This window comes from Mesoplodon mirus, assembly GCF_964341445.2.
Source record: "Mesoplodon mirus genome assembly, chromosome: X".
Taxonomy (NCBI): domain Eukaryota; kingdom Metazoa; phylum Chordata; class Mammalia; order Artiodactyla; family Ziphiidae; genus Mesoplodon; species Mesoplodon mirus.
Genome location: NC_138981.1, coordinates 126,464,852 through 126,490,707, shown reverse-complemented (window position 1 = coordinate 126,490,707; position 25,856 = coordinate 126,464,852). Strand labels below are relative to the sequence as shown.

The following is a 25,856-nucleotide window of genomic DNA, read 5'->3' as shown; positions in this document are numbered from 1 at the left end:
GCATGTGAACCTGGGTTCGACGACAATGTGAGACCATTAAAACCCAAGCTTCTTGTTTAAGGATATTAGCCATCATCTCTTTTTCTCTTTGGCCTGTAGATGTCCCTTACTTTTTTTCCAAGCTCAACTGTACCTTTAAAAGGATGTTTTCTTTGCTTTTGTGTGCTTTTCTGTAGAAGCATTATCAGGTTACCTAATGAATATCTTTAGGAGACAATCTGTGTGCCTTTCCTCAATTTGTGCTATACATTCAGGAAAAACAAACATAAAAAAGAAAAAAAAAGGACACTCCTAAATGCATTTTACCTTATACACTCCTTTTCCCCACAATGATAGAGGGTCTATTATCACTGCTAAGAATTCAAGAAAGTGAGACTGCACAATGTCTGAAATTTCCAAAAGTTAACTGTGACATACAGATATAGATACAGAAGCAAAGAAAGCAGAGTGATTCTACCTTATTTTTAGCCCTATTGGGATAAGTTCAGACCTTCCCAAAAGTCTCCTGTTTCAATCATTTCTCTCTTATATATATCAAGTGGGGGATGGTTGTGGAGAATCATAATATGAGACAGGAAAGAGAATAATCTAAGGTGGACACATTTCCAAAAATAAGATTTAAACTTCTATAACAAAAAGTACAACAAATATTTCTAACAAATCCTCTGTGTTGCTTTTAGAAGATCAGTGCCGACTACTTACTATTGCTTTATAATGTTCCTTAATTACTTATAATTATCTACTCAATAGAGACGCACCGTGCATTTTCTCATTCTGAAAGCAATCTGTTTTTGCCTTAAGTCATATATAGTATTTTTCAGATACCTAGTAAATATGTTAGGTGCTGCAAATTAATGTTATTAGAATCCATTCTGTGGGGATATTTCCTAAAATATGGTGGCAGGGGGTGGGGAGCAGTTGTACTTATTTCTCACTGGCATATATTTGAAATTTAAAATCATATTTCACAATGATAGCCCTTCAGATGTTTATTTGTTTTATTGCTTTTTAGCAAAACTTAGTTCCCCATAATTGTCACTGACTCGATTACTACTGTATATTTTGAAAATTGTGTGTTCATTATTCCCATTGTGAAAAAGTCTGGGTGGGTAAAGGAAGACAGAAGAGGAAATGAGAGGCATATCGAGAGTAAGGGGAAGATTTACAGACCGTGAACAAGGTCAGGAATTGTGCTTTGTGCTTTCACATATGTTTTATCCTTTGATTTCCATAGCAATCTTGTGAATCAAGTTACTCTTGTTTTACAGATGATGAAAACAAGGCCAAAATAATATGTGACATACTTCAGTTCACATTTTTAATAGGCAGCATGTTCTCTGTCTTTGAGAATACAATGAGGTTTTTTTCATGACACCATAGCTGTCCTCCATTCCACCAAACACTGGACTCAGTGCAGACACACAGTACTTTGTACCAAGTATATACAGTTCAGCAACAAACTCTAATAAGTGGGAAGGGACTGGGGATGACTGGTAATACTTACAGCACAGGCTGCATATTTGAAGCCAGAGCCCAGACCTGGCCTGGCCTTCACATTATTCAACAAGATACATTAAGTATCCCAAGACATTCTTTATCCACTGAACAATGTATACTGTTGAAAATAAGTAAACCTATTGTATCAGTTTCCTAAGATGGTTGCACCAAATTATCACAACTGGGTGGCTTACAACAACAACAATTTATTGTCTCACAATTCTGGAGGCTAGAAGTGTGAAATTAAGATGCACGCAGAGCCATGTTCCCTCTGAAGGCTCTAGGGGAGAATTCTCCCTTGCCTTTTTCTAGCTTTCAGTGGCACCCAGCAGTCCTTGGCACTCATTGGCTTAGAGCTACATTACTCTAGTCTCTGCTTCCATTTTTACATGCTTTTTCTTCCCTGTGTCTCTAGGTCCAAGTCTCCCTCTCTTACAAAGCCACCAGTCACTGGATTTAGGGTTATATTCCGAGGTTCTGGGGAAACATGAATTTTGAAGGGACACTAACCCCTATACCTATCAACAAAGTATTGTAATATTAACTATAAGTTCAACATACTGTTACTGTCCACTATTATTACTACCTCTATTATATCACCTTTCATTTGTATGTATATTTTTGTTCACAGTACATAGAAAAATGTGTATGTACATCATCTCACCTAATTCTCATAACAACTCTACCAAAACGTAGGGTAAGTAACATTATTACACATTGTGTAGATAAAAACCCTTAAATGTGGAAAAGGAACTAAACTTGCTAAAGGTTAAACATGTGGTAATTCAGCAAAAGAGACTTTAATCCAAGCAGAACAGGAAAAAAGGGTAAATATGAGCAGATATGTAATGAATATTATTGAGTTGTAAGAGTTCAGTGTGAAAGCCATGTTAAAACAGCCAGCAAGGCAGGGCCAGAAGCATCACACACTTCAGCTAGGCCCAGGGTCTGTATCTATCAAGGCAGAGAACAATTTGAAGACTGCCTGAGGCCACCTTAACCTTCTCTGGGCTAACCATTTGGGTAGCTGGATATCTGTATAGGCACTAACAAATATATTTTCTTTCTCATCAATTCTTGCGGTACTACTCATTTGACATTTAGCATGCAAAGAGAAGAGGAAGGTATTAAATCCCATTCCAGAATTATTTTTGCCAGAATTATTGTTTTCTATATCTTATCTTCCCTCTTAGATTGTAAGTTGATTGAGGACATAGGCATAGTCTTAAAATTATATCTTCTACAATATTTAACCTACTTGTCATTTATTCACTCAAATATATAGTGCTCGGCCATTAGTAAACAGTCAGTTATTATGTTTGATTAATTCTATATGCAGTTGTAAACCTCACTTGTGTATCTTACAGAGCAGAATCTGCATTATTCATTTATTAATTCATTCAATTTATTTATTTAAATAGGTGGGGAGGAATGGGATTTAATACCTTTCCCTTCTCTTAGCAAGATTTCTCCTCACTTGATGGTCATTAAAATGGTTTCCTATAGGAACTGCCTCTGAAAATAAAAAAATGATCTTATAGGTGATGGATGGAAGTCACAAAATGGAACTAAAATGATAATACGGATATGCAAACTAAAACATCTCATAGCCTGCAGTAGATTTTGACTGCTTATTTATGAAGCCCTGAAATGTGGGGTCTATAATGAAACTGCTGCTAGACCCTAAGCTGTACCATCTATCACAGAGGGTGATGGTACGAGACTAAATGATAAATTGTTACGGTCAAGCTACAATCAATATGCAAACACTCAATATAGAAATGTGTGACTTATGCACACCAACAGCAATAGATTAAAATATTATGGATTCAATCTTTTTTTCTCCCAAAGGAGGCCATCTTTAAGATAAATGGTGTAAATAACTTTATAATAAGGTCACACCTGATTTTATTTTTTTAGCCTCAAAGGTAGTACAAGCAACTTACTTCTTTAAAAAAGGAAAAACCCTTGATTTTTTTTGTCTCAGTCATTACGCATACCCAATTTAGCATGTGGAGAAGTCTGATAACTCAGAATTATACACACTTAAACTATAAATTATGCTTTTCACACACTTTTCATCATGTTTCTCCTGTGAAGTCTTTCCCTTCCAACTGCACCCATTTAGACTGTCATCAGTTCTTTTTACAGTAACATTCTAGATTGCTTTCTCTATTTTCAATCCCTTTTGGTCCGTGTTGCACCCCCAAATGCACACATTGCATGTATCCCTTCAGGTCCAATGTGAGAACTGGCCAGTCTGATGGCAGAGCTTGGCTGATCTGTTTTCCCAGGTAATAGCTATATTAGTCAGGGTTCTCCAGAGAAACAGAGCCAATATAGATTCATTATAGAAATTGGCTCACACTGTTATAGAGGCTGAGAAGTCCCACTGTCTGCCATCTGCAAGCTGGAGAACCAGGAAGCCAGTGGTATAATTCAGTCTGAGTCCAAAGGCCTGAGAACCAGGGGAGACAATGGTAAGACTCCCAGTCCAAGGCCAAAGGCCTGACAATGGAGGGGAGATGGGGGGAACCACTGGTGTAAGTCCCAGAGTCTGAAGACCTGAGAACCAGGAGCTCTGGTGTCTGATGGTTAAAGAAGATAGATGTTCCAGCTCAAGAAGAGGGCAAATTCATCCTTCCTCTACCTTTTTGTTCTATTCAGGCCCTCAATAGATTGGATGGTGCTGGCTCACATTGGCGAGGCAGATCTTCTTTACTCAGTCTACTTATTCAAACGCTAATCTCTTCTGGCAACACCTTCAGAGATACACCCAGAAATAATGTTTTACCAGCTCTTTGGGCATAATTTAGCTCAGTCAAGTTGCACACAAAATTAACCAGCACAGCACTCAAGCATTTAACCTGGAGTGTTCTATAGATAAAGCATCCTCATGTGTCTTGTAAGCAGCTAGAAATTGTGGGAATTTCAGTAAATGTAGAAGTGGTGCCCCTGGTAATGGAGACTATTGAAAGCGAATTTAGGGAAACACTGTGGGCATGTAGGCAACGGCCTAGTTTACTAAATCATTCTGTGGTCTAGAGGTGTCCAACATGACCTTTAGCCTCAGACACATCTGGCTTATTTCTCAGCTCTTCCATTTATTATCTGAGTGACTAAGAATGTTTCTTAATCTCTCTGACCCTCAGTTCCATCGTGTGTAAAATGGAGCTAATAATCCCAACCTAACGGAGTTGTAAAATTTATAATAGATTATTGGCTTACCAAGCTACTTGACCTTGGGCAAGTGCCTTCATCTCTCTGAACACAGTGGGCTGATCTGGAAAATGCTGATAGCAATATCTTTATTAATATACTGTTACAATGATCATATTTGTGTTCTTTCAGGTGGTTTAAATACAGTACTTATTCAATTCAACAAATATTTGCTGAGCACCCACCATAGATTCATACAAAGCATTTAGCAGGAACCTTACCATGGTCAATGTTCAGTGAATGTTAGCTATGTGACCGTGGTTATTCCTAGGATACACTGCAGCTCTGCTCCCTCCCACACTGGCATGTGGTTAAAATACCAGAGAGCCACCTTTTACTAGCAGGCCTCCCTGAGCTCACCTGTTTTAACAGCTTCCTGTAGGGATTTTTGTGCTTCTGAGAAGTTGTTTGCAAAAGGAAATAACTTACTTTTAGAAGTTATTTCCTGGTAAGGTAGCTAATAGAACATTGAGGAAATGTCATTTTCCTTTTCTTCAGTCTATTACAGATTTACATAAGTTGTTGAGTCTCCAGAAATGTGTTGTTTGCACTAAATCCATGCCAGAGGGAAGCTGATCTTTTCCTAGTGTCTTGAATGTTAATACATGACATATGTCCAGTGCCAGCAACTCTTACATTTCCAAGATTTGTTCCAATTTTTAATAAGCCCTGAGATTAAAAGATATGCAGTTTTTAAAATGTCTTCTCCATATGGTCACCTGCCTTTAAACTACAAAGAAATTGAGAGAGAAAGGCAGATAGAATGTCTTTTTCTTTTATATGTTTAAAACACAAAAACTGCACACGGGTCACTGGAGCCGTCATGAAGGCCTGGATGTCAGAATGATCCATTCCTTACATGTCAGGGAAATACAGCCTTGCTCCAGGTTTGGTGTCTTAGGTGTGCTGCTTTGCCATTACTTCCATTGTAAAGAAGCGATTTGATACTTTTATTTTTAGAATTCCAGCAATGAAATTCGCACTGCCATTCATTAGGGTCTGTGAGAATTTGCTTTCATTGAGTGAGGTTTGTGGATTAGGGAGTCAACTGGTTCCCTCTGCTACTGAGTAGTCACCTATGCTGCTTTTCTCTTGTGCTAGAGGATGCAAACAAATGTAAACATGAGCTGAAGAAAAACAAAATTAGATAAAGGAAATCATTTAACTAAAATAAAAACATTCTATGATTCATAAAGTAATTTCTAGAAGAACTGCTCTTTAGAATTATCCATAGAACAAATTTGCAAGACACTGCCTGCGTGTGTGTGTCTGTCTGTCTATCATCTACCTGTCTATTCATTTTAACTTAATGAATAAACAAAAATAAGCAGAGGAGAGTGCAAGACTGTTGAACCTCAATCAAATTTAATGATTAGGATGTCATTTTCCTTGGGCAACTTTAGTTTTTAAAGTACCTCTTTCAGGTGACCAGTAAGACTCTGTGAAGATTAGATTTCTGAGATGAGAGGAAAATTAAGTTAAAACTATTTAGAAGGAAATGAGTTTGGAGACAGGGATCCCCCAAGGCATTATGATCTCTATGGATTTATAACCCCATGTCTCCTCTCCTTTCTCCATTGCCATTATTTTTTGGATGTCAATCTTTTTGCATAAACAAATAATGAACTTTTATCCCATATCAATTCTATGCAATAAACATGCAGTGGACACCTACTATGTGCTAGCCATTTGTGAGCTGAAGGTGAAAAAGACAGTTTCTCATGCTCATGATCTAAGGGTACAGATTACAAACACATGGCATGTTTCAAGAAAACGAGTAACATGGTCAGAGGTTTAGAAAGATTACTAAAATGACAGCATGGAGAAGAGATTTGAAGGGGGAAATATTGGAGGCAGGTTACCTATTAGGCCTCTGTGCTTGCTCTCCTAGAACAGCATTTCCTGATCCATTTTGTCCTATGATCACTTTGATAACAATACAGAGACTCTCAGAGCAAATTATTTTGTCCATCTCCCACACATTAAAAAACTTGAACAAACATTAACATAGTACCTAACAGCCTAAGGCCACATCCTTAGCATGACACAGCCCTCCTAAAAGTACCTGCCTGAAAAAAGTCAAGGCTGCCAAAAGAATGTACCCTTTGTTCCAGCCAGCACCTGAAGATACAGCCTCTGTCTCCCAGCCTCTGTGGGAGGAGAGGAGCCTAACTTTGATAAGCACCAGTTAGCAAACCCAGGTACGTTGCGCAGGGACCAACCATTTCTTCCTGCTTTTTGTACATTCCCACTTCCCTGAGTCTCCACAAGCCCCTGCCATCCCTTCTCTCTCTTCACTTCTCCCTTTGAAACACCCTGTCATCTCTGTACAAATCAAAGTTGAATTCTGTTTACACTGGACCTTCTTCCCTATTGCAATAGTATATTACTGCTTAAAAATCTGTCCTTACCACTTTAATTAGTGTCTGGCTTTGTTTTATCTTTGAAACCAATTTGAAATACATTTCTAGTAAAAGCCATCCTTGCTGGCACATATGTCATTCTTTTATCTTTTATCCTCTCTCAGTTACTTTTAGAGATTCAGCTCAAATTAAAACTTAATGCACCTACAGAATAGTGGGACAGGAACCTGTGGTTGAAGATTTTGTAACAGATGGTGGCATGCAAGAGTGGGGCAACAGTATCAGTAAAGTTCATCTTTATAATGGAAAACTTTAATTTATATTATTCTTTAATCTAATAACAAAAGAGACAGATGATATGTAACCAAAGTCCCACCTTGCCAATTCAAGTTTAGATTGCTAGCAGCAGCCCTCCTTATACAGAATTAGAACATACCACACAGATAAACTATGCAACATGTAGCTATGAAAGCCAGTGTGGGAACCCCAGCAATGGGAAAACAACTCCTGTTGCTCAGGAACACTGTGGCACTGGCACTGTGCTGTATAGTGACATCGAGCCCAACCCCTGAAGTAAGATTCCAATTCCTCACCTATGGAAGATCATTATATATATATTTCCCCTCCTAAGTTCTGCTTTAGCTTTGTTCACTACATTTTGACATGTAGCATTTTTTATTATCATTCCCATTTAAGTATCTCACTATTTCCCTTATCTATACTTATAAATTCAAGTGTTACTTATTAGTATATTTTTCCAGACAAGGCCTTTTTCTGTCATCTCTTCTGACTGATATCTGATTTCATTTCATTGTGGTCAGGGGAACATATCCTGTTTGACGCTGATTCTTTAGAATTTATTTAGACTTCTTTTGTGTCAGTTGAATTTTGTGAATGTTTCATTTGTGTTAAAAAATAATGTATATTCTTGTACACCTAAAGCTAATACAATGTCATATGTCAATTACATCTCAATTAAAAAATAATGTGTATGCTGTTAGCTATAAATTTATATACATTTGTTGATAATAATTCATTGCATCTGATACTAAGCACTTTAAATATAATAATTTATTCATTCCTCACCAAAACCTTGTGAAGTATGTATTATCATTTCCATTTTACAAAGGAAAAACACTGCTGCAAAGAAATGTTAAATAATTTTACCGAAGTCACACAGCTGGCCAAGAATAAAGGTAGAATGTGAATGCAGCCAGTCTGCTGTCAGAGTCCGTGCTCTTATTGTGTTATTTATGTCTTCCAGTTCATTGGGGTTTTTTGGTAGCTGTATCCTTGTCTATCAATTTCCAATAGAACTGTGTTAATACTACCAACTAAAATTTCTGAACTGTCTTTTCTCTGTGGTTCTGCCATTTACAGCTTTATAGTGCTTTTCTCATGATCCTTGTATCTTCTTGATCCATTTTTCTTGTTACCAGTAAATAACACCCCATTTGTCTTTTATGATGTTTTCACTTCAAATTCTACTTTATGTGACATAAAATTGCTATAATATCTTTCCTTTAGCTTACCTGTGTCTCATAATTTGCCATCCCTTTATTTTTATTTTATGTGCACTTTTGTTTTAAGTGTTTCAGCAATAGGGTAACCATATAATTTACTGTTGCAATTGCCTAACCTGTAGAGTAAGGTGGTGGCAGGATGAGGAGAGGAAGTTTAGGAGCTGGCCCCCTTGCCTGCACATGTTATTGGTTCTCCACTGCAGTCAGGTTGCAGGTCCCAGTAGCAATCGGTGGTATCCCACCGCCTTTGGCTGGAATTGCATTGGTGCTGGGCTAGGTGTAGCTTTCCCTCCTTGCAGTAGGAATGGGGTGGATGATGATATTCTCCCAACAATATGATGGTGCAGGACTGGGGGATGGGGTTAAGCGCCAAGTCAAGAAGCTCTTCCCCAAATTTGCATCCATCTATGATCTCTGTGTACATTCGCTTTCTAAGTGATTTTATCTTTTCTCATGACATTAAATTCACCTATGGTCTCATAAATCCCAATTACATGGCTCTAGGCCAGATCCAACATCCCCCTTCAGCTCTAGAATTAAATATTCAATTAAATTCGACTTGGATATCTAACAGGTACCTTGGATTTGCCAAATCCATAACATGTCCCTGAACACACACCATCACCCTAGCTTATCTCCCTTAATGGTAATTCCTTTCTACCAAATGATCAGGCAAAAACATTGGAGTTAACTCTGACACAGCCAATTTTGTTCACAAAACCAATCTAGTCCATTAGCACTTCAAAAGATATCTAGAAACAAGTCAGTTCTCACCACATTCCAGTAACATTATGGTCCAAATATTATCTCTTAACTGGATTATCGCAATAGCCTTCAAACCGATCTCCCTGCTTCTGCCCTTTTGATCCAGGCCTCAATTTGATCATAATACATTGGCCAGAGATATTCGGTTATTTGGTTAAAACATGTCAGACTGCACCTCTGCTTAAAACTTTGAAATAGCTTCTTACTTTTTTCTGAATAAAATTCAAAATCCATACTCTATTACATGATCATCCTGCACGATCAACCTTCTGGCTACTTCTCTGAACTCATCTTCTACCACGCATCCCTGTACTGACTGGTTGGTATCCTTAATCCTAACCCAACCCTAACTTAACTCAAACACATCATGCATGGTATTTTGGTGCGTTTGGAGCTTTCCCTGACTAGAGCATTCTGTTCTGTCTCCAAATATCTGCATGGCTTGTTCCCTCACTTCCTTCAGATCTTTGCTCAAATATCACCCTATAAGAAAAAGATCACTGCATACAAAATGGCAACCACTCTCCTTCTACTATGCCCTATGCCCCTTACCATAAATTACTTTTCCAGAGTGTTTATCACATAAATTAACTCCTTTATTAATTAAGCATATTAGAAAAAATCTTTTAATCCATTTTGTTTAATAGGTGACCTAATAATGTTAATTGCTCACATTTTGGGTGTTTTCTAATAGCCAGACATAATGCTAAGCACCTTACATACATATCATTCACTGTGAAAAGTGGATCAGATAAACAGACACAGTCACTTACATATGTGCATATAAGCTTCCGCACCCAACTCTCCCACCTCCACATCTGCCTCGCCTGGGCTGACCTGCTCTTCCACCTCAACCTGCCTAGATGCCACTGTAATCTTTAAGAATTGTTTTCTTGGGCTTCCCTGGGGGCACAGTGGTTAGGAATCTGCCAGCCCATGCAGGGGACACAGGTTCGAGCCCTAGTTCAGGAAGATCCCACATGCTGCAGAGCAGCTAGGCCCGTGTGCCACAACTACTGAGCCTGCGCTCTACAGCCCGCGCGCCTAGAGCCGGTGCTCCATGACGAGAGAGGCCACCACAATGAGAGTCCCACACACGGCAATGAACAGTAGCCCCCGCTCACCGCAACTAAAAAAAGAAAGCCCACGTGCAGCAACGAAGACCCAACGCAGCCAAAAATAAATTAATTAATTAATTAATTTAAGAAAAGAATTGTTTTCTTTTAGAAACAGGGGTCATGCTATGCATTTAAACTTTTCTAATTTGTTCTCACTTAAAATATGCCATAAAAGTCCTTCAAGATCAATAGCTGTATCTTGTATTACATTTTAAAATTCAATGTTCTAACCCGTGAAAATATATTGAGTGTAAATTGGGAAGTACTGATTTAACAGTTTAATTTTTCCACAAATATCTAATTTTCCCACAGCATTTAATCTTAGTACTGTTTTCAATTCTGTCAGTTCTTGATCCAAAACCAGGCAGCGGGAGGGGGGAACGGACAAGTTAATCCCCATGTCTCACCAAAATTCTCAGAAAAAAATCCGAAAAGTGTTTTGAGACGTCTGAAAAGATTCGGCACAAGATCAGGAGTTGCACTTTACAACATGAAGCATAAACGTGTGGTGCACGGGGTTCTCCTCAGTGATCAGAACAAGTCATAGAGCAGCCTGCAGACTAGGATGCGACGCCCAGCGTGACTCAGGCCTTGCCCATCCGCGCTCCCAGTGGGAGATCCCCGCTTCCAGCTGGAGACCATGGAGCTGCCCAGCAGGGAAGGCCAGGCCGGAGCAGCAGATCACACTGGGTGTGAGGGATGGGCAGCTTTAATTTTTAATTTGTTTTAATTTGGTAGTCTTATAATTCCATTTTAATATCCAGTAAGAGAAATATCTCTCATTACTCTTTAATTTCATTTTGTGAATGAATTCCCCAAAGCTGACACAGGTGACTGTTTAAGTTTGAATTTATTTTAAACTAAACGAAATGTACTTCCATCCGGAGATGGTTCAAAGCCAGCCACCTGTGGCTAGTGGTTGCCATCTTGGGCAGCACAGAGGTAAAATATTCCTAACGCAAATGAAATAAAAATCAACATCGTAAATGCATAATCTTGCTGTACAGAAATGGAGATACATCCATTGATTCAAAGCTTTGCTAAATTCCTCAGCAACACTGTAAAGCTTTATTTTATAGCTTCTCGAAGGTACTTTGTCGTTGTTATTCAAAGAGCGGGTGTTATCTGATTTTTAGAGGTGGGAGAATTTGAGATCTGGAGAAACTGAGGGGCTCGGTAGGAACACACATGTGCATTCACATTTATCTTGCTGCGTATTTTCCTTGATATTTTACTTACGTAAGTATCACTTGCTCATCCTAAGGGATGCAGTGCTGCAAAGATGCAGGAGCAGACATATGGTGGTCTCCCCAACCCTGGTCGTCCATGGCTGCCCATCCCTCACACCCACTGTGATCTGCTGCTCCGGCCTGGCCTTCCCTGCTGGGCAGCTCCATGGTCTCCAGCTGGAAGCGGGGATCTCCCACTGGGAGCGCGGATGGGCAAGGCCTGAGTCACGCTGGGCGTCGCATCCTAGTCTGCAGGCTGCTCTATGACTTGTTCTGATCACTGAGGAGAACCCCGTGCACCACACGTTTATGCTTCATGTTGTAAGGTGCAACTCCTGATCTTGTGCCAAATCTTTTCAGACGTCTCAAAACACTTTTCGGATTTTTTTCTGAGAATTTTGGTGAGACATGGGGATTAACTTGTCCGTTCCCCCCTCCCCCTGCCTCAGCCACAAACATTCCATATGATTCCATATGCCTGTTGTCCACTGGGCTCCATTCTGATCCGCTGTCCGTGTCAAAACCCATGTCTCCCCAGTACTATCTTCATTGTAGAGCACAATTTGCCACGGCCAGTGCCCCTCATTCCTTTGCTTTTGTGGCCAGTTTCATGAATCTTCTCACCACCTTATTGTGGCAGGCAGGGTTTAATACCGTATGGCACATAAATCATTTGGAATGTCCTGCCTCCAAGAGCAGAATTCCAGTTGAGAGCCGTGGGCGCTGGGCTGCCTGGACCCACGCCAGGCAGCGGGGCCACGTGTGTTTCTTCCCTCCTTTCAAGCCCTCGTGCAAGTTCGAGGGTGTCTTCATTCTTGTTCTGGACACATCGGAGCCGGCTTCTCACTGGGGTTTTACATCCTTTCTTCCTGTTGTGAAGGGCTGCTCTCCACGCTCTTTGCTGAGTCTTCTCCTGTCGGCCCGCCTTGCTGGACCATCTTTTGAGTTCTCAGGGAGTTTCACTTGAAGTTCTTGAGTTTTCAGGGGGGTAATTTTATCCTTTCCATGGGGGGCATTTGGAGACCTGAACCTGGAAAAAGGGGGTCCCCAGCCCCCAGCACTGCCCCCTTTCTGTGCACCTGGGTTTGCAGCTCCTTGGCTGACATGATTGGGACCTTCCCCTATGGAATTGGCACTTGGAGGGGATGGTGGTGGCCCCTGGCCCCCCAGGTACTCAGGGCAGCAGCGGGAGACCCCAATGTACTAGTGACCTGTTGGTGAAAAGAACTGTCACTAGACCCTGGGGGTGAAATGGAGCCTGTAAGGGGCTCATCTCTGGTGCTCAGAGCCTGGCAGGTGGGCTCTTAGTGAGAAAACATGTATGTAAAGTGGTTAGTTAGGCCCCAAAACAACACTATAATCATCCCTCACTTTTTTTTTTTTTTTTTTTTTTTTTGCGGTACGCGGGCCTCTCACTGTTGTGGCCTCTCCCAAACCGGAGCACAGGCTCCGGACGCGCAGGCTCAGCGGCCATGGCTCATGGGCCCAGCCGCTCCACAGCATGTGGGATCTTCCCAGACTGGGGCATGAACCCGTATCCCCTGCATCGGCAGGCGGACTCTCAACCACTGCACCACCAGGGAAGCCCCATCCCTCACTTTTTTAGGTCAGTTCCCAATTTACAGAACTGTTTTCACATTTGTTGGCTCACTTTGTCCTCACAATGAAAATTGTTAGAAGTAATAACAGAATTCACTTATCCACGTGTACATTAGAGTACAGTGCACAGTGTTCAGGTGTATTCAGTGAGCAACAGATGAGATCATCCTGGTCAAAGCGCTTCATGCAAAGTCTGATACTTCAGCAAACATGGGACAAATGCCTCATCTTATGGTTATTTCTCCACTTCTCCTCCAGCCCCCTCCCCTCCTCTCCTAATGTCCTCCTCCTTTCTCTCTCCCTTCCTTCCATCCTCTCCTCTCTTCTCTCCCCTGCTCTCCCCTCTCCTCCTTCCCTCCCTCTCTTCCTTCCTTCTTTCTTCCCTTCCTTACCCCTCCTCTTCCCTCCCCTTCCCTCCTCTCTCCCTCTCTTCTCGAGTCCTCTCCTTCTTTCCCCTCCCTTCTCCCCTCTCCTACCTTTTCACGCTCCTCCCCTTCTTTCCTCCTCTTTTGTGAACCTTCCTTCCCTCCTTCTCTTTCCTCTTCACTCCTCCCCTCCCCTCCCCTCTCCTCTCCTCTCCCTTCTCTGGTTTCTTCTTCACTCTGATCTCCTCTCCTTCCCTCCCCTCTTCTCTCCTGTCTCCTGTCCTCTTTCCTCTCCCCTCTGCATTCCTCTCCTCCTGTCTCCCCTTCCCTGCTTTCTCTTTTCTTCTTTCCTTCCTTCCTCCAACCTCTTCCCCCCTTCTTTCTGCTACTCATTCTCCTCTCCTCCCACTGTCATTCCTCTCTTCCTCTTCAGCATATTCAAACATATCGATGATTTTATTTTGTCCTGCTATGAGGTTCAACATGTTGTTCATAATGATCTCTCACTTAATATCACTCCAAAGCTATTACCCTTGGAAAATACTCTTTCATGTTTTAACATTCAGTTGATTAACCTAGGAGGAATGCATTTGAGTATATTTTCTGGCCTTTTCTCCACAAATCTAGTATTTCCCTTATTCCATTTTAACTACCAGTTCTGTTCCAATGATATCTCTGAATTCTTTAGTCGACATTTTTTTTAACTTTGTGATAAGCACACTTAACATGAGATTTACCCCCTTAAAGGTTTATGTACACAATACTGTTCATTATAGGCACAGTGTTGTAGAGCCAATCTCTAAAACTTCTTCATGTTGCGTAACTGAAAATCTATACCTTTTGAACAGCAATTCCCTATTTCCCCCATTCCCAGTCCCTGGTAACAATACCTTATATAGTGCCTTGATTCAGAATTTACTGTCTGGTATTGAAAATGCTCATCCATTGACTCAAAATATCTTTTTAATTTTTTTGTAAAGTTTTGATTTTTTCAATATTGTCACTGAAGTCTTAATGACAAATTTATTCTGAGTGGAGTTTTCCCCCTTGTGTATTCTAGTTGATTACTGCTGGTATATAAGAAAACTATAGATCTAAGTGTATATTTTTAATTTTTCTGTCCAACTTTAAGAAATGGCTTGCTAGTAGTTCTCATTGTTTTTCAATGAGTGCTACTGAATGTTCTATATTGTTAATGTTACCTATGTCTTAGACACATAGCCAGGAAACATACTGATGATGATCAGTATGATCACATTACTGATGTGATGATCATCACATTCAGTAAATGCTGTTTATGAGTTCTGAAACTGAAAATTTTTTCAATCTCCTTGCTTTAGGGTTTATACCACATTTCTCATCCCACCACCCCAACCATTTCCTTTACTCCAGATTGTTTCAACTGTGTTCTGAGAAGGGCCTCAGGTAAGTATGTTTTGGGAGGATTTAGGTGCCAACTGATCAAGGAATGTTCTAGTAACCACATGAAAACCAATCTCACTAGGAACAATTCTGTATAAAGTGTCACTGTCTAATAGAAACATGTAGAGACACATACATAATTTTAAATTTTCTAGCAGCCACATTTTAAAAGTACAAAAGGAGCAGGTTGAAACAACCTTAGTAATCTATTTTTATTTACCTGGATACATCCAAAATATAATTTCAATTGGTAATCAATATAAGCAGCATAACAATGAAATATTTTCCTTTCTTTTTTCACACAAAGTGCTTAAAATCTGGTATTTTACACTTGCATCATATCTCCCCTTGGACTGGCCACGTTTTAAGTGCTGATAGACACGTGGCTAGTGGCTACCATACTGAACAACATGGTGACACTTTAGTGGTGATTAAGCTTGCTAATGGGTTGGATTGTTCACAGTGCTCATAAGCTAAGAGCCAAGTATATTAGTTCTCAAGGACTAAACAAACTACTATCAATACATTTGCTTTGTTAGATGTGTTACTGCATATTAAAATTATGTCTAGATTGTGTTCGGTTTATAGCAGTATCTTCATGTGTGTTGGCTCTTATTTAATCCTCTTAACAGATCATTGAGGCAGAAGTAATAACATTATCTGTCATGACTTTTATTATGCAGATTAAATGAGCAGAACCACATAAAAGCTCTTAGCACAGTGCCTGAAATGTCAGTGAGAACTTGGTAAATGTTAACAATTGTCATCTTAATTGTCATTATCAGTCATAAGGCCAGAAATTATCCCTTTTTACAGACTGGGAAGCTTGAGAGTTGAAGACTTTAATTTGTTTAATGTGGTAGAAGGTAAGTTTAATTTTTTAAAATGCATGAAATTTTAATTAAAAGACACTACTTGCTTATTCTAATATTTGAAACAATTCACAAATATATAAAGAAAAAATATTAGTAATCAATTCCTATACCCAGCCTCAGCCATTACCAAAATCCCTGTACTCATCTGCCCACACTGTTTTCCTCGCTCACACAACCATCTACTAACTCATATGTACACATTTAAGGCTTTTTTTATCCACCTCATCTTTGTCTGTGCAAGTATGAGCTCATTCTATAAGAACATTTTTCTGCAACTTGCTTTCTTTCCTTAACAAGAGATAGTGCATGTCCTTTTTGGGATCAATGGGATTTTATGGCTCATATTTTATACTCTATCTCTTTAACCCATATGGATTTTATTTGGGTAAATACTACGAATGTGAGATTTTTTAACTTTACTTGTGTGTGTGTGCGCACACTAATATGCAACTGGGCTTTGTAATATTTGAGCTTTCAATTTTGTTATATTTATCCTTCAGTCACTTCTTTTTTCTCCAGTTTCATTAAGATATAATTGACAGGGCTTCTGTGGTGGCGCAGTGGTTGAGAGTCCAGCTGCCAATGAAGGGGACATGGGTTGGTGCACCTGTCCAGGAAGATCTCACATGCCACGGAGCAGCTGGGCCCGTGAGCCATGGCCGCTGAGCCTGCGCGTCCGGAGCCTGTGCTCCGCAACGGGAGAGGCCACAACAATGTGAGGCCCGTGTACCGCAAAAAAAAAAAAAAAAGATATAATTGACATACAACACTGTATAAGTTTAAGGTGTACAGCATACTGATTTGACTTACATATATCATGAAATGACTACTGCAATAAGTTTAGTGACCATCCATCATGTTATATACATAAAAAATTAAAGAAATAGAAAAAAATTTTCCTTGTGATGAGGACCCTTAGGATTTACTTTCTGAACAACTTTCATATATAATGTACAGCAGTGCTAATTATATTGATCATATTGTACATTACAGCCCTAGTACTTATTTATCTTATAACTGGAAGTTTGTACCTTTTGACTGTCTTCCTCCAGTTCCCCCTCCCCTTCAGTCACTTCTTGAACCAGATACTCAACTGTTTTAATTATGATAGCTACACCCTGCCACTTGGTATTCATTCAACAAATATTTGTTGGTGCCAATTACATGCCATCATTAAACAAAAGAACCAAGAATACTTGTCCTCAGAGAACTTGCATTCTAGGAGGGTGGAGGTGGCACAGATATAAGTAAATTATCTACCATTAGAAAGTGATAAAGGTCAAGGGGAAAAAATACGCATCCACGTTAAAGGGGATGTGGAGTTCTGGTATGGGGACTGGTTGTAAAATGAAGGAAAGTGATCAAGGGAAGTCTTGAAGGGTAAGAGAATATGCCACTCCAAACTATGCCACTTTGATATTTTGATTATTTTGAGCTGTAGGCTTTTGAAAACAATAGCAACTTTAGGAAGAGGCTTTTTCTGAACTCCCCTTATCTGCCTATTGACAGATCCTCCAAAAGGAACTCAACTGTCATAGACCCTCTCCCTCAGAGTTTCATCAACCAGGTAAGACGGACTTTTATCACAGGATAGGAGGCTAGAAGTCAACACTACAGCCAGACACACGTTCTCACAAACCATCATACTTCCCATCTATTCTTCTAAAGGTCCCTTCACCTTTCTTAAAAATTATTTACTCTCCCCTAAGAGGCCTACATACCATCTCCGCCTTCCCTATTAAGATGGTATTTAAGTCTGAATTCTAAGCACCTCTGAGTTACTCTCCCTGAGTATCTCCCATGTGTACAGGTGGTATACATGTTAATAAACTTGCTTGTTTTTCTCTTGTTAATCTGTCTTTTATGACTTGGGTCTCCACCAAGAACTCAGATGGGTAGAGAAAAAATTATTTGTCCTCCTCTATAGTCTCAATGAGAAGGTGATTTCTGAGCAAATATCTAGAACATGTGAATGAAGGATGTGAGAGGAGAATAACATGAGCCAGCATAGAAGAGAGCACCTAAGGAACATCCTATGCAAATGCCCTGAGGAGAGTGGCTGCTCGGCTCTAAGAACATCAAGGCCAGTGTGGCTAGAGTGCACACTGGGAGAGTCTTTAGGGATGAAGTTCAGGAAAATAAAGGGAAGCTCGTTAAACAGGGCTCTGTAAGCCACTGCACTGACTGGCTTTTAATCCTAGTTCAATAGGGGAGCCACTGCAGGTTTGGTGCTGCAAAGTATTTATCTGACTTACCAGTTAAAACAATTATTTTGTATATATTTTTAAAAGGAGTGCCTACAGGTTTTACTAATGAATAGAATGTCCAGTATTTGAGATAGAGAGGTCTCCAGTTCAAGAAGAATATGGGCCTGGTCAGGAGATGAGTTAAATTTAATATGACTGTTAGCCATGCACACAGACATGCTGAATAGGCAAGTGTGTCCTCTGGAGTTCAGGAGGAAAGCTTAAGCTGGAAATATAAAATTAGGTGTCATTAGCATACAGATGGCATTTAAAGCCATGAGACTGGAAACATTCATTCAGGGTGAGTACGGAGAGAGAAAAGAGGTGGGATCCCAGAGCTGAACCCAAAGGCATTCCAACGTTATAACAACAAGGAAGAGAGAATCCAGCGAAAGAGGCTAAGAAGGAAAAGCCAGTGACTTAAGCAGAAGACTAAGAGAAAATAAGTGCCTTGGAGGCCAAGTGAATCAAGTGTTACCAGGGGGGATACAACTGAGCATTAGGTTTCTTTCTGAGTTGAAGGCAATGCTGTAAATTTGATTGTGGTGATGGGTGTACACCTCTAAACTGACTAAAACTCACTGAATTGTACTACATGAAACCAGTGAATTTTATGGTATGTAATTTATACCTCTAATTTTTTTTAAAGACCAGGGCTGCCATGCTCAGCCACACTACCTGCAGTGCTCTACTCAGGAAGGTGGCCTTGCATTGATGACAATGTGAACTGCAACTTTCTGAGTGGAGAAATGCTCAACAAAGTAACACTGGGGGTGGCCTTGGGAACACAGTGGGGGTAAAGCACAGAGCTGCTCTGGCTTGAGTCCCTGGTAGAAAAATTAATAATACAAATGAGTGAATGAACGCATTGGGGTGAAACATATTTTCCTTTGCCTCAGGCTATGCTATGGCTCCACAGAAGGCTGGCTGACCCCAATTTTTTAATATTAATTTCCCGTCTCTATGTGTTTCCCTCTGTCTGAAACTGTATTGGGATTTCTCCCCAGAAACAATCCTGAATCCGTAAAAAATGACAGAGGATGCTCTGAATTTGACCCTTAAACCCTTCAGTGGGGCTTCCCTGGTGGTGCAGTGGTTGAGAATCTGCCTACCAATGTAGGGGACACGGGTTTGAGCCCTGGTCTGGGAAGATCCCACATGCCGCGGAGCAACTAGCCCCGTGAGCCACAATTACTGAGCCTGCACGTCTGGAGCCTATGCTCCACAACAAGAGAGGCCGCGATAGTGAGAGGCCCGCAAACCGCGATGAGGAGTGGACCCCACTTGCTGCAACTAGAGAAAGCCCTCGCACGGAAACGAAGACCCAACACAGCCATAAATAAATAAATAAAAATTAAAAAAAAATATTCACAGCTTTTTGGAGGTATAAAGGATATATAATAAACTGCACATATTAAAATGTGAACTATGATAATTTTTGACATTTATATACACGAGAACCTATCCATCATCTCCAAATTTTCCTCATGCAACTTTGTAACCCCGTCTTCCCTGTTAATCCCTGCTGCCTTTCTCCAACCTCAAACCAAGGCAAATACTGATATGCTTTCTGTGACAATAGATCAGTTTAAGTATTCTGGAAATTTATATAGATGGAATCAAACAATACACATTCTTTTCTGTCTTCTTTCTTTCACTCAGCGTAATTATTTTGCGATTAATCCATGTAGCTGTGTGTATCTTTGCTTATTCATTTCTATGGCTGAATCGTATTCCACTGTATGGAGATACCAAATTTTGTTTATCCATACCCTTGTTGGTGTACATTTCGGTTGTTTCTATTTTTTTTGCCATTATGAGTAAATCTGTTATGAACATTTGTGTATAGTTCTTTGCATCACATATGTTTTCATGTCTCTTGGATAAATACCAAGGTTTAGAACGGACTGATCATGTGGTAGTAAATGTTTAGCTTTTTACGAATCTGCTAAATTGTTTCCCCAAATGATTGTGCCATTTACATTCTGACCAGAAGTGTAATAGTGTTCCAGTGTGCTACATCCTCACGGACACAATATCAGCAGTATTTTCAATTTTAGACCTTCTAATAAGTACCCAGTAGAATCTAATTGTGATATAGCATTTCCCTAATGACTAAGCATCTTTTCATGTGCTTATTTGCCAACCCTATATCTTCTTTGATGAAGTGTCTGTTCAAATCTTTTGCTTGTTTTTTTATTGGATTGTTTGATTTCTTATTATTGAGTTTTGAGAATTCTTTATATATTCTTGACACAAGTCCTTTATCAGGTATGTGATTGGCAAACCTTTTCTCACAATCTGTGATTTGTCTTTTCATTCTCTTTACAGTGTTTTTCAAAGATTGTAATTTGAATTAAATCCAATATATCTTTTTTTTCATTAATAGACTGGGTTTTTTGTACATAAGAAATGGTTTCAAGGCAACAAATATTTTCCCTGGGTTTTCATATAGAAGCATTATTAAGGTCTATGATCTATTCTGAGTTCATTTTTATGTGGTGAGATGTAGAGATCAAAATTAATTTTTTTGCATGTGGATATGCAATTGCTCCAGACTCAGATTTTGCAAAGACTATCCTCTCTAATCTACCTCAGATCTCTGTTGATAATTGATTTGTCTATATATGCATATACATGTATGGTTCTATTATTGGAATCTCTATCACATTCCAGTTATATATTTTTATCATTATACCAATACAACACTGTGTTGATTATTGCTCGCTGCAACTAGAGAAAGCCCACACGCAACAACGAAGACGCAACGCAGCCAAAAATAAATAAATAGATTGTAAAAATAAATAAATAAAATAAAAGTTCTTTTGGCTATTCCAGGTCTTTTGCATTTCCATATAAATATTAGAAGCAGCCATCAGCTTGTATTATAACAAACCTTTGGGTTTTCAGAATGATCACCACAATAAGTCTAGTTAATATCCATCACCATACATGGTTACCAAAATATTTTTTTCTTGTAATGAGGACTTTTATGATTTACTCTTCTTAGCGACTTTCCAATATGCAATACAGTATTATTAACTATAGTCACCATGCTGTACATTACCTCCCCATGACTTATTTATTTTATAACTGGAAGTTTATACCTTTTGGCCCCTTTCACACATTTTGCACACACCCCACCCACCACCTCTGTATCTATGACCTGCTTCTGCTCCTCCTTCTCCTCCTCCATCTCCTCCTGCTCCTCCTCCTCCTGCTCCTCCTCCTCCTCCTGCTTCTCCTCCTTCTCCTCCTCCTCCTGCTCCTCCTCTGGGGTGCCCAGTAGCAGAGGAAAGGAAGGGGGGGAAGTTGAGGGGTAGGAGAAAGCAAAAGAGGAAGAGGAAACAGGTGGTCTCCTCCTCATCCTCAGCTGGGGGAACCTGTACTATCAGCAGGTCTTGCATGTCACTTAGGGTCTGAAAGCCTGGCTCAAATGTGAGGCACAGATGCTTTGGAGAGTGAGGCATGATGACTCTTGTTGGAGGCAGCGGGTAGAAGTGTAAGCAGGATGGTGGGAGATGGGATCTGAGGGCCTGGGGTAGAGAGGGAGTGGTTCAGCAGCCTCAGCAGAGAAATGCACCCTTGGCAGCTCTGACAAAGGCTGGCTTTCAGATGCCCTCTTTAGGGGGTGCTCTAGGGCCTCACAGGGCTCCGGTCTCCCTGGACAGTTTGTCCCCTAGGGACCTGTAGGAAGATGCAAGAAAGCTCCTCAGGGTGCAGCCAACCAGTACAAACCGAGGCTTCCAGGGCTGACTGTGGGCAGGTGGGTCAGGCACTGTGGGGTCCTTGGCAGACATTCAGGGTGCGCACCTCACCTTGTCTCCCAGTACTGTCTGGGCTTCCTATGATCTGCTGACCTGAGGACATGTGCCTCACACCCAGGCCCTCACCTCATGGCTCCTGAAGCCCCTGACAGGCAAGGAGGGGCCGAGTTCTGTGAGGTCCCCGCTGTTCTGGAGTGATGATCCCCTCCACGCTAAGGTTCTTACCTTTCCTCTAAGGAGGCTTGTGCCCTCTCCTCCTGCACCTCTGCTAGCCTAAGGGAAGAGGTCACATTCCTTAAACAGATGAGAAGGAAGTGAAGGGGTAACACTTTCGACCACACCTGCCCAGGGCCTCCCGGGGGTAACGGAAAGAGGTGAATGAAGTTTGTGGGGTCCCCCTCTCTCCTAGCTGAGTGTTACCCTCATTCCTCACATTGATGCCTGGTAGGTTCTGGGACTCCTCCCTCTGCTGTCCTGAGTCTGGCCCCTTCAGAACAAGCCCTGAGACCACCAAGAGGGAAGTGAGGGTACACCATATCTGACCACTGTGCCCAGGGCCTCCCAGAGCTGACAACAGGGGAAGGGCCGAGCTGGGTGTGCCTTCAGTCCTCGGGTGAGGGTGTGCCCTCAGGCCTCACTCAGGGTCCCCACCTTAAACTCTGGCAGAGTCTAGGACTCTTCCCACTGCTGACCTGATGTGGCTTCCCCTCAGACTGCCACTTCCTCAGAACGAGGACCGCACCTCCCTGAGAACCCATGGACCAAAATGGGGCACCACATCTTACCACCCCTGCTATGTCCTCCCACTGCCAAAAGCAAGACCTGGTCCCCATGTGTCCTGTGGTGGGGCTATCCTCAATCCTCCGTCACGTTATCCATCTTTACTCCTGACAGGGCCTAGGCTACCCCCTACTGACTGGACCTCACCTTTCAGAGACACCTCTCTCACCCTTGGAGAAAGTGAGGGCATACCTGTACAGCCAACCCTGCCTGAGTCTTTCCAGGCCTGAGGACAGGAGATAGCCAGACTCAATGGGGTCTCTTCTTTCTGGGGTTGGAAGTACCTCTGGTCCTCACTGAGGGTCCTTACCTTGACTCTGGTAGAGCTTGAGACTCTTCCTTCTTCTGACGGGATGTGACTCCTTCAGTTGACCTGTCTTCTCACTCACACCAAGGCCTTCACTTCCCTGAGACCCTTAAGGCAAAAGTGAAGAGACATCACATCCAGCCACCCCAGCCTGGGGTCTCCCATGGCTGACAGCAGGGGCTGGGTTCCCTCTGTTCTGGGATAAGGAGTTGCCTCTGTCTTCCCTCAATGTATTCTTTACTCCTGGAGGGTCTGGGCCCACCTTATCTGGTGACCTGAAATCATCCTTCTCAGACCAAGGCTTTACCTCCCAGGGACACCTCCACGCACTCCTTGCAGGGAGTGAGGGTACACCACATCTGGGCTTTCCTGCCAGGATCCTCCCAGGGTGGACAGTGGGGACAGGGTGGAATTTCTGTGACACCTCTTCTGTCTGTCTTAGGGGGTAACCTTAGTCCTCCTTCAAGGCCTTTACCTTACCTTGACTCCTCAGATTCTGGGACTCCCCCCTTTGCTGGTGTCATCAGCTCAGACCAAGGCCTTCACCTCTCTGGGACACCCCAGACAAAGTAAAAAGACACCAAATCCAGCCACACCTGCCTGGGGTCTGTTCTAGCATGGGGAATGCACTCAATCCTCGTTCAAGGTATTCATCTGTACTCCTGGCAAGGCTTGTCCTACCCTCTGCTGACCTGAAGTTTTCTGCTCCAACCCAGCCCTTACCTCCCTGAGACACTCCACCCCCTTGACTCCTGGTAGAGCTTGCAGAGAAGTGAGAGTTCCCCCCATCTGCTTACTGCTACTCTGATCCTCCCAGCGCTGAGATTCTGTGGCATCCTTCTTTTCAGGGAAAGGGGGCCTTCAGGCCTCCCAACGGTCCTTCCCTTGACTTCTGATACAGCCTGCGATGCCTCCCTCTTCTGAACTGATGTGGCTTACCCTCAGACCGACGCTGTGACCTGTCTGAGACCCTCCCCCCAGCAAAACTCAGGAAACGCCACATCCGGCCAACCTTGCCTGTGGTCTCCTGGGGCTGACAAGAGGGGCAGGGCTAGGTTGGGGCCCCTTCTCTCTAAAACGGGTATTTTCAGGGCAGACAAAGGCCAAATCTACCTGGGAGGGAGGTCCTCTCAATCCTCCCTCACAGTCCTCTCTATTACCCTGAGGTCCACCCCTCAGAAAAAGTCTCACTTCCCTGAGACTCCCAGAGTGGAAGTCAATAAACGCCACATTTGGCAACCCTGTTATGTGGTCTCCCAGGGCTGACAGCAGGGGCAGGTTGCTGTGAGACCCCTCTCTACAGGGTGGGAGGCCCAGCAAATCTTCCCTCAGGGTCCTTATCTTGACGCCTGGCAGCATGTGGTAGTTCTCCCGGGGCTGAACTCAGGCACGCCCACCAGACCAAGGTCTTCACCACCCTGGGAAACCCCCAGAAAAAGAGTGAGCCGGGGCCCACATCCAGTAACGATCCTTGGCTCTCCCGTGTCGACAGCAAGGGCAGAGAACTGCTGGGCCCCATCTGTTCTGGTGTTCGCGGTGCCCTCAGTCCTTAATCTGAGCCCGGGGAAAGCCTGGGACTCCTCCCTCTGCCGAGCTGTCCCTGCCCTTTCAGGTCTAGGGCCTCGCTGCCCTGAGAAGGTCCAGATAAAAGTAACGAGAGGGCTTCCCTGGTGGTGCAGTGGTTGAGAGTCCGCCTGCTGATGCAGGGGACGCGGGTTCGTGCCCCGGTCCAGGAAGATCCCACATGCCACGGAATGGCTGGGCCCGTGAGCCATGGACGCTGAACCTGCGCGTCCGGAGCCTGTGCTCCACAACGGGAGAGGCCACAGCAGTGAGAGGCCCACGTGCCACAAAAAAAAAAAAAAAAAAAAAAGAGTAACAAGAGGCCACATCCTGCCACCCCTGCCCAGGACCTCCTAGGGCTGACAGCAGGGGCTGAACGCCATCTCTTCGGTGGCGGGGGGAGCTCCCGTCCCCCCTCAAGGTGCCGCCGTCGGCCCTCAGGCAAAGGCGTCTCTCCCGGAGACCAGCCCCATGGCGTCCTGAGGGAACGAGGGGGCATCGCTGAGCCCTCCCGGGGGCGCTCGTGGGCCTCCGCGTCCGCGGAAGGTGCCCTCGTCCATCCTCACGGCTTCCCACGCAGTCCCCATGAGGCCCTGCCCCCTCCCTTCTTCTGACCCGAGGCCGCTGCCTCAGCCCACGGCCACCACGGCCCCGGGTCGCCAGGAAGAGACGTCAGGAGACGGAGAGGGACCCCGCGGCCCACAGCCCCGCCCGAGTCGGCTCAGGGCGCACAGCCAGCCGGACTGGGCGGGGCGGGCGCCCACGGGACCCCCTGTGTGGACTGCGAGGCTCCCTCGGCCCTCCACGAGGGCCCCCCTTAACAGCTGGCAGAGCCGGGACCCCCGCTTTTCTAACCCGAGTCCAGCCCCGACGCTCCTGACACGGAGACCCAGGGAGAACACCTCCGAGGGCCCGGCCTGGGCTGCCTGGGGTGCCACGCAGGGCGGGCCGGGGGCTGTGGAGAGCGGTCCCCAGGCCTTCCTCCCCGTCCTCACCTCTGCTGGCCAGCGAGGGCCTCCGTCTCCGCCGACCCAAGTCCGCGCCACCAGCCCCAGCAGACGACGCGGTCTCTCAGCCCCCGGCCGGAAATCAGGACACGTCATATCCGGGACCCCTGCCCCGGGCCTCTCGCGAGAAAGACGGCAGGGGCAGAGCGGGCGGGGGGGGCCCGTCTAGGGCAGCTGAGAGGGCCGCTCTCCTCCCTGTGGACCCTCGCCT

The 25,856-nt window shown here is 43.2% G+C and overlaps 1 long non-coding RNA gene across 1 annotated transcript in view; it reads right to left on the bottom strand.

Annotated features, from left to right (window-relative positions):
* Positions 1-25,679, bottom strand: part of LOC309796580 — a 48,521-nt gene extending 22,842 nt beyond the window's left edge. Inside the window, exons 1-2 of the long non-coding RNA XR_014292478.1 lie at positions 25,634-25,679; positions 23,079-23,183 (exon numbers count right to left, since the gene is read on the bottom strand). This is a non-coding gene — a long non-coding RNA (uncharacterized lncRNA). The remainder of the gene's footprint in view (positions 1-23,078; positions 23,184-25,633) is intronic.
* Positions 25,680-25,856: the final 177 nt, after the last annotated feature.